The sequence below is a fragment of the Cryptomeria japonica genome, chromosome 5, assembly GCF_030272615.1.
Source record: "Cryptomeria japonica chromosome 5, Sugi_1.0, whole genome shotgun sequence".
Lineage (NCBI taxonomy): Eukaryota > Viridiplantae > Streptophyta > Pinopsida > Cupressales > Cupressaceae > Cryptomeria > Cryptomeria japonica.
In genome coordinates this window covers 636,018,815-636,031,778 of record NC_081409.1, presented here as the reverse complement: position 1 = coordinate 636,031,778, position 12,964 = coordinate 636,018,815, and positions in this window count along the sequence as shown.

Sequence of the window (12,964 nt, the reverse complement as noted above, 5' to 3'; positions counted from 1 at the left end):
GATAGGCCAAATTAAAGTTGCAATCTCAAAATTCAACACTACCAAGATTGTCGAAAAATGCAAAATTTGAATTTTTGAAAAAGAGAGGGAAACTGAAATTTTGAATTTTATGATTTTAGAGGGAATGCCAAAAGTAATGCAAGTTTTGAAATTTAAAAATTGACTCAATTTCACGCAAAATTCAATTTCGAAAGCGGAAATCAAAGTTGTTGTAATTAAGCACTTAATTTCAAAAGTCACAAATTGTAAGAATTTGAATAAAGCACTGAAATTTCGAATGAATGCAAACACACTTTTCAGATTTAGGACAGTAAGAACACAATTTTGACACAAAATTTCAATTTCAATGATTTTTGAATGTTTAGAAGCCTTAAACCAAGCAATCACAACACCAACTTTGACTTTAATTTTGAAAGTGTTATAATTGATAAAAGCAGCCAAAATTCTGGATTTTAGCAGGAAAATACAGTAATATCTCGCTCCCGAAATTTTGGAAAAAATGTCGGGGACGATGGCGCTCGGAGTGCACACGGTCCTTGCAACTTTTTTCCAAATTTTCAGGGATGAAAGATATTGTGATTTTATTGCGGAATCCAAAGTTACAGCTGATTTGGAGATGTTTTGATCGGTCAAATTGTCAGACAAAGGTTGAATCAAGAGGGTTTCAAAAATTAGGGTTTTGACATTTAACCACTTAATTTTCAAAATTAAAGCACAGATATGAATTGATAAATTGTTATAGAAGGGCAGATCTGAAGCAAGCATTAACAATTAAGCATTTCACAAGTTCAATTTTCAAAAAGAAAATTTTAGGGTTTTTATGCAATCACCTCTAAAATTTTGCAAAAGATCAAACATGGAAATGTAATCAAGGAATCAATTTTCAGATCTAATCATGAATAATTAGAAAGGATGTTCACGTCGGGTTCACCAAAATGTAAAGCGGAAAATCGCAATCGAACCCTGGTTGTTCTCCCCTCTTCCAACTCCGAGGAGAGAGAAGGGAGGTTCGCTAGGATTCGATGGTTTTCACTTAGGGGAGAGACTTTACATTCAAAAGAGGGGTTGAAACTCATAAGATCCAATCCCACATAATGCAAGATTGGATGCTAAATGAATTTCAAGGGTCAAGACAGCAGGGCTACCCTCTTTTGTAAAGAATGTTGATAGAAGAATTAAGCTAGGAATGCATAGAAAGTGACAAAGATTCACTTATAAACTGAGTTCGGATTATAGGATGAAGCTGCAGACCTGGAATTAGTAGTAAAATGTTGATACGGCGCTGTCCTACAAATTTGAGCAAAACTTGTTGGGACGATGGCGCCTGACGCCACGGTCCTCCGAAAAATCCGTGAAACGAAGGGGGATCTGTTCGTCTCTGCACAAGGATTCCAGATCTTCAATCTCAGCCGTGTACCTGCAACCTACACACAGAAAAGCGAAGACGATTGGGGGGTTAGCGATTAGGGGTTTGCCTTTAGGTCAAACCCCAGTTTTGGAATTAACCAAGAAATGAGCAAGTGTTGTAAATGTAAATGTATGTAATGCAAAACAAGTACTAATACCTTGTTCTAAGGATGTTTGTATCCTTATGTGCAAAGGTTTAGATGTTGTTGTTTGTTGTATGTTGTAGCATGTAGTATGTGATCTCCTCTTCAATGGTTGAATCCTTGTCTTGAATGCAACACTTAGCCTTGAATGGAGACTTAGAAGGAATGCTTGAATGCTTGAATGCTTGAGTATAGTTTCCATGCTTTTTCCGTCATGTATGTGTTATCATCTTCTTATCCAAATGAAAGAGGAAAATGTAGTTTATATACTTGTCAATTAGGGCTGATAGACTGATTTTCCCGACCTTAGGCCGACCAGGAAATGTAATTTCCAAATTGCAAACAAAAAGACCCGCAATCTCCTTAGGAGACCGGGCCCAAAATAGGACCCAGGGACCAGGGCGCTGGGCGCCCTGGTCCTGAGGGACCAGGGCACTGGGCGCTCTGGTCTCACCTCCTGGGACAGCAGGGTGCAAGGAGGTTCAGGCCAGGGTACTTGAAAAATGCAGTTTTTGATGTCGTGAGCAAGTTTCGGGGTCTCCATTCAGGTTGCGTGTTGCGTCGCCATCGTGAAGACTGAAATGTAGTCGAAATTGCAAGTGTCGCAATTTTAGGATGCTACACTTCCAAAAAGGACAAGCTTGATAAAGGAATTGAGATTGTCATTTCACATGATACTCCTTCATTTACAAATATTTATCTTCCTCCTTACACATCAGATTTCAAAGAAATTCATGATTAAGATTTTAATGGACAAGGAATTGGGAAATTTGAGCATGGAATTCGTGTCCCTCTAAATCCTCCTACACAAACTGCTACAAGAGGCCTATGAAGTAGTACCCCTCTTTCTATGGATGAATTCCTTAGGCTTCAAAACTTTAAAGATCATCTTCAAGGACAACAAATCAAGAAAGCCCGTAAGAATGCTTCTTCTTCCAAGCATCCTTTTTGTTCATTTCATCAAACTCATGATCACAATGCTGATGATTGCCCTTATTTTCAAAAATCTATTCAAGATGGCATAGATAGTGGCAAAATTAGAATTGTGGATAATGAAACTTCTTCTTCTAACAAAACCTCTCCTTTATGTCAAGACGATATTTACCATCCTGATAGATTAGCTACAAGAATCTATTGGAGATTGAAATATGAAAAGAACATTTCCTTTCCTCCTCAAAATAAAAATAAAACTCTTAAGCAAGTGAAAGGTATTGAATAATGCATTTTTCATGGTTCATATTCACATTCTCTTGGAAAATGTTATGCATTTAAGAAATTTGTTCAACTGCAATATGATCTTGCACAAATTTGTCTCACAATAGATCTAGTTGTATTTCTTGGTAAAAATATAGTGCCTTATCACTTATTTTCCCTTCATTTTGCTCTTTACCCTATGTCATAACTAGCCCATTTAATGAGGGCTCTTTATTTGTGATGGTATTTTTTCCATTTTACATACTTTGGGGTAGGAAATGAAGTATATTTTCCTTTTTATTTATATAAATTTATCTCTATCTTTGTGCATTATTACTTATTAGATCTCTTTTATTGCATAGGGTTATTCTTATGTGAGAATATAATTATTCTTTGGTTTCCCTCTTTGCTTGGAGAGGGGCATCTTTAATGAGTAGTGTAATTATTCTCTTTCCTTCATTCTCTTGGAAATCTTATCTCTTCTATGGTTTCGGTTATTCTCAAGTATGATATGCCCCTTAGCAGGGAATGATCTCTTGCGAAGTATGTATTCCTTCGTTGAAAGGATTTGTTCCACTAGGAAGACATATCACTTGAAAATGATCACCGTCAAAAAATGTGTAATGTTTCTCCTTGTTCTCCTCACTTGGGGGGTAAGTATTTTCACTCCTTTCCCTTTCTTTCTTTCTCATTTATCATCATTTCCTTTAGGGGCTGCATTTTTCATATGTGATTATCATTTCTTACAATGGTATGCTTTTATGATTAATCCCCCTTGGGGAATATGTGGTGCTTTTTCTCTCTTCCTTTCAAAGATTACCACTTCTTGAGACATTTATTTTACATTTACTAATGTCTTTTCCTGCATGTGTTCATGTAAGTTCATTGCACATTTCCTTATGTTTAATCTCTCTCTAGAAGATTGTGTAAGCTCTTCTCATTGTCCTTTAGCTTGGGGGGAAATGATCCCTCTCCCTCTTTCTCTAGGGATCCACTTTTCCCTATTAAGTGGATGGTGTGAGTTATATTACTTGATGTCATTCCTTGTGCACAATTGTTGGTTGTTGGCTCAAGGATTCTCTCTTATACAAGAGGTGTTAGTCCTTGACTATGACCTCTTTTACACTTGGTAATGTACATCTATGATAAATTCACTCATCCTGCTGGGGGCTAAAAGTGAATCATCCCTCATTAATAATTCCTTTCACTTAGAAATAAGAGGAAGGATTGCATTCTGGTTCTTTCATTTTCTTGTTATAGAAGATGCTATATTTATCTAAGACAACTCCTCTTGGGGGTAGATGTCTTTTGAACAAAGATCTCTTCTCCTCCAAGGATCTCCTTCAAACTTATGGCAAGATATATCTTTTCAACTATCTTATCCTTGCTTGAAGAGTATTCGCTCTCTTGCTTAGATTTACGACATTGTTGCATAGTGGATATCTTATTTGTGATGAAGGTAGGTATCCTTGTTCTATTTTCCTTAAGATATCAACATCTACTTATGTTGACATCTTAAGGGGAAGCACCCACACCACTCCTTTGTACTATACTTCTCTCATGCATTGTATAGTGGGACGTTCTTGGAACCATAGGGCAGCCTCTTAGAGCAAGATGTCACCACTTTTCTTGTACAGTGGGATATTCTTGGAACCAGAGCATAGACTCTTAGAGCGAGATGTATTCACTTCTTCTTTTCTTGTACAATGGGTCATTCTCGGAACCAAATCATAGACTCTAGAGCAAGATGACACCGCTTTTTCTCCTATGGAGGGTGATTATTCTCTAAACCAGAGCATAGACTCTTAGAGAAAGATATCATGCCTTTCTTGACACTTGTACTATACATTCTATACAGATTGTAGCCTACTCAAGCATAGACTCCTATGAGGCACTTCAAACCTCACTAGCACACACGCGCTTGAGGTTGGGTGGAACTAATGCTGTTCCCACTCTCCTCCCTTACATGGATCATCCAGACAGGCTTTGGGGGATATATTTCCATGTCCTTCTCTCCATAGATCACCTAGTTTTAGGGGCGATATGTCCATTGTTTCTCTCTTGTTCGCCTTTCTTCTCATGGATCACCAAAGTGTGTATTCATGTCCTCTCTCTTCTTCCTCTCATGAACTCATAGTTTTACTATTGATGGTTCATGGATGATGTTATTTTTTCTCTTTTATGTGATCGCTTGTGTTTATGTGATGGCATTTGTCTTTGTGTTTCAATTAGTTGTTGAGAAATTTGAATATTGAGGTCTCTTCAGCTAGTTGGTTTGTGGTCTTGTGTCTTATCTTCATTGTGTGTCTTTTGTGCTTGGTCTTTTTCTTGTTTTTATTTTTATTTTTTATTTTTTGTATGCTCTTGCATATGTTTAAGTGAGTTAAGATCCTAAGATTGGGGGCTTGGTTCCTTGAGATTAGTGACATCTTATACTCCTATTTCTCTGCAACTCTCATCTTTATTTCTTCTACTTTACTAGTAGTAGAGGTGTAAGCCATACTCCAGCTAAAGTAGGGGCTAAATGTAGTGTCATAAAATTGTGCCTCTTGCAATTTTAACCACATTCGAAGTCCTCACTTTGGTGATGACATCCTCCTTTATGACCAGGACCTCTTTCTACATGTTCCCCCCATTGACCCCTTCTTGTTTGAGCCCTAAGATACCCTCAAGACCCTGTCCGGGCCCCAAGATAGGGTGGGACACAGGCGTGGCGCCCCTACCCCACCCTCTTAGGGTGGCCCCAAGAGAGGTCCCCTTGACCCTATCTTCACTTCGGGATCCCAAATCTCGCTGATGTTAGTGTTTGGTGAGATAAATTAATCTTCTAAGGCATGTATAAAAGGGAGTTGGTTTTCTCATTTGAGGGGGAGGCAAAAATTCAAGTGAAGGGATGATAAGCAAACATAGGCGGAAATATACATGATCAAGAATTTAAGCATTCAAGTCTTCTTCATTCATCCATGGGAGGAATATTACAACATTCATTTACAAGCATGTGTGTGTTAGGGTTTTGTCATGTTACATGCCATTTTATGCAACATTTGTGATTACATTCAAGAAGCAAATCAATAATCATCAACAAGTTGCAGATCTACAAGGTATGCATTTCCATTGTTTACATTCAAGCATTTGCAATTACTTTCTTTCAAGGTTGATTCCTCAATCGAGGTTTGACTAAGGAAAACCCCTATCCACAACCCTTCTCCCTCTCTTTTATTTGTGTAGGTTGTAGGTGCACAACTGTAATTGAAGGTTTAGGCTTCATTTGTAGAGATGGAAGAACCCTTTTTGTTTCACAGATTTTGCGGTGGACCATGTACACTGTTGCCATGGTCTCAATGACTTTTCTCCAAATTTGTAGGGCAGATCCATGTCAGTCTAATTAGCTCAGATCCAAACTTACAGCATGATCCCGTACCGGTAGCTCCTCATTTCACTCAATCTCTCTCTTTGTTCCACGTAGTCAACTTTCCTATTTAAAAAAGAGGGCAAAAACACACTTCAAACCTTGTAATCCACTCAGAATCCACATCCTTTCTTCTCTCAGATTTGTATCTAGTGGATTCAACCCCTCTTTTGAATGTAAAGTTTCTCCAAGTGAAAACTATCCTAGTGACTTCCTTTCTCTCTCCTAGGTGGGGATTCACTAGGGTCCAATTTTCTACTTTATACATCTTATCAAAAAAATTCTACCTCCCCATCATGACTCATTTCTTTATCTTCCTCTACTTTAGCTTCACATCTCTTAGCAAAGACATGTTCACTAAAGTGGGGGCAAAGTGTAATATCAAAAATCACACTTGGTATAATCTTGTACAACAAATGGTGCCTTCATCCACATCATCGAAGGTTGTGTACCACCATCTTATTCTTTTTGTCCAACGACATAACTTTGTCAACTTCAAATTGGAATCCTACCAACTCTATCGACATATCATCTTCAAGACTCTAGTGCGACATGAAGATGTTTGTGTGGCCTCCTAGCATCCCGCAAATATAACAACTTGGATGTGATCATTTGAGCATTATGGTTGCACCCAAAAGGAATAGTAATGCCCCTACATGTTCCTACCGACATCAGTTTCTCTTCTAGAGCTTATATCTCTCCTGTTTGGAGGCATTTGAGGATGTTTTGGCATTTTTTGATAAATTATTGCAGGTTGAAGCTTTTGGTGATCTTCTTGAGTGATATTGATATATTTACACTGTTGGAATCCAAGAACACTAAGAGGGGGGAGTGAATTAGTGTTCTACTTGTAATGTTAGTTTTGAACTTGTTGCTTATTAACTGGTTAATAGTAAATAAAATTAAAGTGCATACACCAAATAACACATAAAGAGGCAACACATTAACACCAATATTTATACATGGAAAACCCTACAAAGCGAAAAACCATAGTGGGGCTGATACCCATAATGTCTATATACTTGATACAGGTATACAAATATTACATGAAGGGGATTTCACATGCAATCAGGCCAACCGCCTAGACCTCACTGCTCAACACAAAAGAAGTCTCATTGACTTACAAAAAAATACAAAAAGAATGAACTAATAAGATGCATCTGACCATGCTGGATAAGTTTTGGTTCATGCTTTGATAACCTTCACTGTGTACCAGTTTGTTGATGCTCTATTCTATCCTATTCGGCTATCAGTTAGGTTGTACACGTGAAACTGCACACAAAAGCTTTCATTCACTAACCAAAATGCATACCGATAATCTCTGAATAATTCGCAACAAAAATCGCATTCCAAAAACTTATATAATCTATCACTAAAAGGATCTTCTTAAATATCCTCCTAACTTTCACCATGTTGGCTACAATGAAAGATACAAACTTATCGGCTATTGGATCATAATGAATTTCAAACATAATCTGGATGATCATGTCAGTCTCAACTCATTACCATAAATTCCATGAAAGAAATAATTGGGGCCATAAGATCTCCTAGCCGGGTCCTATCCATTACCAGGTTCCAAATACACGTTACCAGGATTGGGACTTAGCTGGTTGTGAAGCAAAGTGAATGTCGGATAAGTGTAATGAATGTCAGTTAACCCAAACAAAGAAAAGTGATAAAATAGTGAACCCAAATAGAGAATATATACACCTGAAGATGAGTTCCCATGAGTTGCCATCAATGACAACCCAAAATGCCATAAACACTTACCGGATGAGTGTCAATTGCCAACAATCTCCCCCTTTGGCATTGATGGAAAAACTCATGTGAAAAATGGTGATGTCACTAAATCTGCCTTTGAATCTGCATGACTTCCTGACCTATACATGAATCCTGACTTGTAGATTTGATGCTCTCCTTGAGTAATATATTGAAAAATGGTGCTTTCACTGAATATGCCTCTAAATCTACATGACCTCCTGACTTGTACATGAATCCTGACTTGTATATCTTATGCTCCCCTTGAGTAATATTTACATTTTTCACTTTATTCCTCCCCCTTTGACATCAATGACAAAGGGGGGTGCCCACAAAGAATATTGTACAGTTATGAACATAGGTCGGTTCTATACATGTTTCAAAATGTCTGCATATATATTCTTCAAAAATGGAAAGTAGGTATCCCAAACTTTCTTAAGGGAGTCAATAATAGAGATGAATCCATTCAAGAGATTGGCATAATATTTTATTTCTTCTGATGTAGTGGGATCCTCCTTCTATATGTTAAAATACACTCAGTCTTATGAAACAATAAATTATCTAATCCGGGACCAATGAGATTTTGGAGCTCATTTTCTCTCTTTATTATGTTGTCCCTATCCTTCTCTAATTTCAAAATTTGATCCATAACTACCAAAATTGGACCATCCAGAGAACTAGTTAGATTGACTATTAGGTTGTAAGAGTTGGAAATCTAAATTAATTATTCCTACAATCTGACAGTTGCTTGTCTATGGATGTTGTGAGCTTACCAAAAATCTAGATAAGTCTTATATACACTACCTCCCTTTGCTAATGTTGCATCAATGGATTGCAAGAAAGTTTGGAGTTTACCCTTGTCAAACTCAATCACCTATAAAAATGTCTTCTTCTAAGCCTCAAAAAATTTATCTTTAGCCTCTATCAATGAAATTTTTTAGTAAAGAATCATAATGCTTGGGAATAAATTTAATGATCTCCTCCAATTTACTAGATGAGCTTGTGCTTTCTTGTGCTTGGAATTTTAGTACCAACTGGTTCAAAACTTCAAAACTATGCTCAATTAATTCCCTATCTTTTGACTCTTCCTGAGCCAACTCTTGGGTTGTATGTGCTTGAAGTGTTGCTGCCACCAAAATTTTCTTAGTTGATGACATCTTGTGTTAGGGTTTGTTAAAACTGATAGAAAATTGTGACAAGTTCCCTTTGGCTATAGATGAAGTGTCATTTGCCAAGCCAGAAGGGATATCTACCACAGTTCTCTTACCCTTGTCTATCGGAGAGATAAACTTAGAATCGTTTAGCTCTTGTGCACCAGTGGCTTCACCACTTAGTGCCCTATCTGGATCCTGAACATCCTTTGCACCCTTATTATCTATATCCTTAACTATATGTGTCTCTATGTCCTTTGCATTTTGTATATTATCTGTCAATATATCATCTGCTGCAAAATTTGACTCACTAACCAGTACAGTGGTAGCCAGTGGAGTGCTAGCCAATTGCTCAGTATTTACACTTGGTTGTTCTTTTTTTGCCAATTGTTGATCTCTTGGCAACTGAATATTCTGAGACTATACAAAACTGGGACTCAGCTCATAACCCAAACTCAAAATAATTCTTACCCAAATATCTATAGTTTCTTTCTAAATCTCCTCAAACCTTTCCAATATAAGATTATTTATTCTACGCTTAGGATTAAATTCGGATGAGTTGGTTTTATTTATTAGATCAACCATCTCTGGTGGGGTTATTGTGGGAGAGAGATTAACCAATTCTCTCTTTGTCGGTCCAGAGTTTGAGCATGCAATTTTCTAGCCTCTAACTTATCATATAACTCCTTAGGCAAAATTTTCTCAAGTTCAACCAGTGCCCTACTAAAAGAATCAAGATATAAAAGAATTGCTTCCTCAATTTTCTTTTTATCCCTTTCCTCAAATCCATCAAAGAATGAAGAAATTTTATCTAAGTCACCATCATTAATAATTTGATCAATTAGATCCCGAGCTTCCAACTTCTTCTTATCAGTTCTCCTCTTGGCTTCTGGTTTGGGCTACTCATCTGTCTTAGGTTTTCACTTATGTATAATTATGATTTTAGTCTTCTGGGGAGTCTCCTTAACAGGTTATTTCTTTTGCTCCTCCTTTTTCTCCCACACTAATCCTTTCTTCCTTGCAATTTCCTTTATACCCTCATCTAATTTTGTTTCCTCTAAAGAAATAGTCATGTATTGTTGGGTAGCCTTCTTCTTTTTCTTTGTAGGCTCAACCGGTTTAGAACTAGCAGGCTTAGTGGATGATGCTTCTGGTTGCTTGGAAGTCTCATTCTATACCAAGACCACATTGGGAGTGGCCTGAGCTGCTTTCTGGGCTTCCTTTTCCTGTTTCCTCTTCTGCTTCATCTCTTCTTTCCTTTGAGGTTCAAGGATTTTACCTTTCTATTCAACTTATGCCCTGTCATGACCTTCACTTATAAGTGATTCCACTACAACCCTAGTCATTTTCTTTCTAATTACTGGTGCAAGACTGTTCTTGGTGAACCTTAAGCCCCTTTTCTTGGGTTGTGCCAAATTTTCCTTCTTTTTCATCTACCGGTGCTTGCATTAAGTGTTGTGCATAGGCATCTAGTGTGGCCTTGTCCACCTCATAACCCATAGGCATTATCCATATGATTCTGGATTGGACAACTTCCATCATGAATTCATCCTTGTTAACCATAAAACATATTGTATCCTTATACTTTTCTACTATGGACTTTGGAATTCTAGATCTGTTTTTCATTTCTTCTTGGAAGGTTTTGAAAAATGCCCATAAGTTAGCCTTACTTAGCTTATCCCCTTGCCTATCCAAAATTTGACCTATCTGATTTTCTACTAGGTTGTCAAAAGCCCATTGAATCTTCCCATAACTAGGAACAGTGCCTAAAAATTAAAATGCTAGATAGATAATAAAAGAGCCATACTGGAAAGTTTTTTTCTTATCTTGCTTGATTTTCTGGAGGTTTGTCATAAGCTCTTTCAGCATCACACTATAGAGATCGTAGTGTGCATCCTCCTTTACCATTTGATGAGAAATCAAAATATTGTTTTCAAAGACAGAGTTTAGCCAGTTAGACTGATAGATCTTGTAACCAATTATCATCGCAACAAACTTGACATCAATTTCTCTTACATCATCAACCCTCATCGTGCATCTATCAAAAGTAGTGCCAATAAGTTTGTTGAGTTCAGTGTTAGAGAGCTTGCACCTAGGGCCAAGTACACCTCCAATCTTGTGTAAACAAGTGATGTTCCATATCACTTCCTTCGTGATTTTGTACAGCCAATCCAACTAGATAAATTCTCCATGAATACGACCCAAAATGTATTGGACCCATTCTACCTCATCGAAAGTGGGAAAATCCATGAATTGTGTGAAACCCTTCCTCTACAAATGATGAAATTCTAGTTTCAGCTCATTTTTAGTGATTAGGTTTTTTGTGAAAACATAGGATAACTCATATCCTCCGAGCTCCTCGATATTGCAGTGAATGTATGCCCTAATATCTTTTGTGTGAATAACTCCATGGAAAACACTCAAGAATGCTCCCAAAGGTTCATCCTGAAGGGACTTGAAAGGACACTTCTTAGAAATAGGATGGGGGTGGTTATTGATTTCCACCACCAAAGGAGTGTCAATGTTGGATGATGAAGCCATGATAACCAGATATTGAAACTAGGGTTTCTTCAAATGAAAAATACGTCAAAACATTGTCAAGAGATGAAATCACTTTTGAAAGAAAGTTCTTGCACAAATCGCCTTGGACTCTGAATCACTCTAGAAATTGCTCATCTTAATGCTCGATCACTGTGTGAAGAAAATAACTTTACTTTTCCCTTTTTATCATCGTTAACCCTAATTTTGCACTGTCATAAAATACTACCGAGAAGTATTACTGGGTTAGATAGTCTATGAGTAGGTTCTGGTAAACAACTAAAATTTCATGAGTACCCATCCGCAATCAGAATTCTCTTACTACAGATCCAATCTGGGGTATTTGCATGATCATCAATGATTTTCCTACCCCTAAGGCAGAGTGCCTTAGTTATCGGTTGTGTCTGCTATCGGTGTATGACCAGATGACTCTACTGGGTGTTCTTCCTATGGTGTATATGATCTTGTTACCCATCTTTTCTCATGTTGTTTTATGATGTCTTCCACTTTAGCCTTTCCATTCTCATCTGCATTTCCATTAGTTGTTGGTGAGTTCTTACTTCTGTAATATTTAGCAATATGTCCAACCTTGTTGCATGCATACTAGACAATATTGTTCTTCTGAATTGCTTTATTAAACCCTTGATTTCCTTGATTTCCTTTTGATCTACATTGGTTAGCCATATGTCCAAATCTACTACATGCAAGACATGGGTTAGTGCAAGAAGATGAGTCCACTTTTTGGCCAAAAAGTGGAAGTGTTTTCCCTGATTTTCAGATTTTGTCTCATTTGAGCTTAAATTTTGAAACACTTGGAGATTGAATCTTGGAAAAAGTCAATAATATAGAAGATAACCCTCTGAGTGTTCTTTCCAAATATGTAATTTATTTTAATACCCACATAATAAAAAATAACTTTTGGAATGAGGTTCTAAAAACTATGTTTTAAAAATGCCTGTTTCAGGACCATACCATGCATGTGTATGACCCACACTTTTTGACACAATTCAAATTATTTTCTCAAACCATTTTGGGAAATGGTTTGTGATTCACTGAAGATTGATGAGCATATTTTTTTGTATTTTTTTTAAAATATTTTATTTTTTATTAATTTTTTAATGATCGTAATTATGTTTTTAAAAATTTGACGTGTACGACCACATAATTTGATGTAAACTTAACATTTTTTAAATTATTTTTTTTTTAAATAGAAAAGAATTTTGTGTAGATTGATGACATATAATTTTTTTTTCAAAATTCATTAAAATAAAAAAGTTATTAAATTAACAAAATTAGTTAATATTTCAATTTTATGGACCTGATTTAGTATAAATTAAATGAAAAATAGTTAAAATAATCATTTT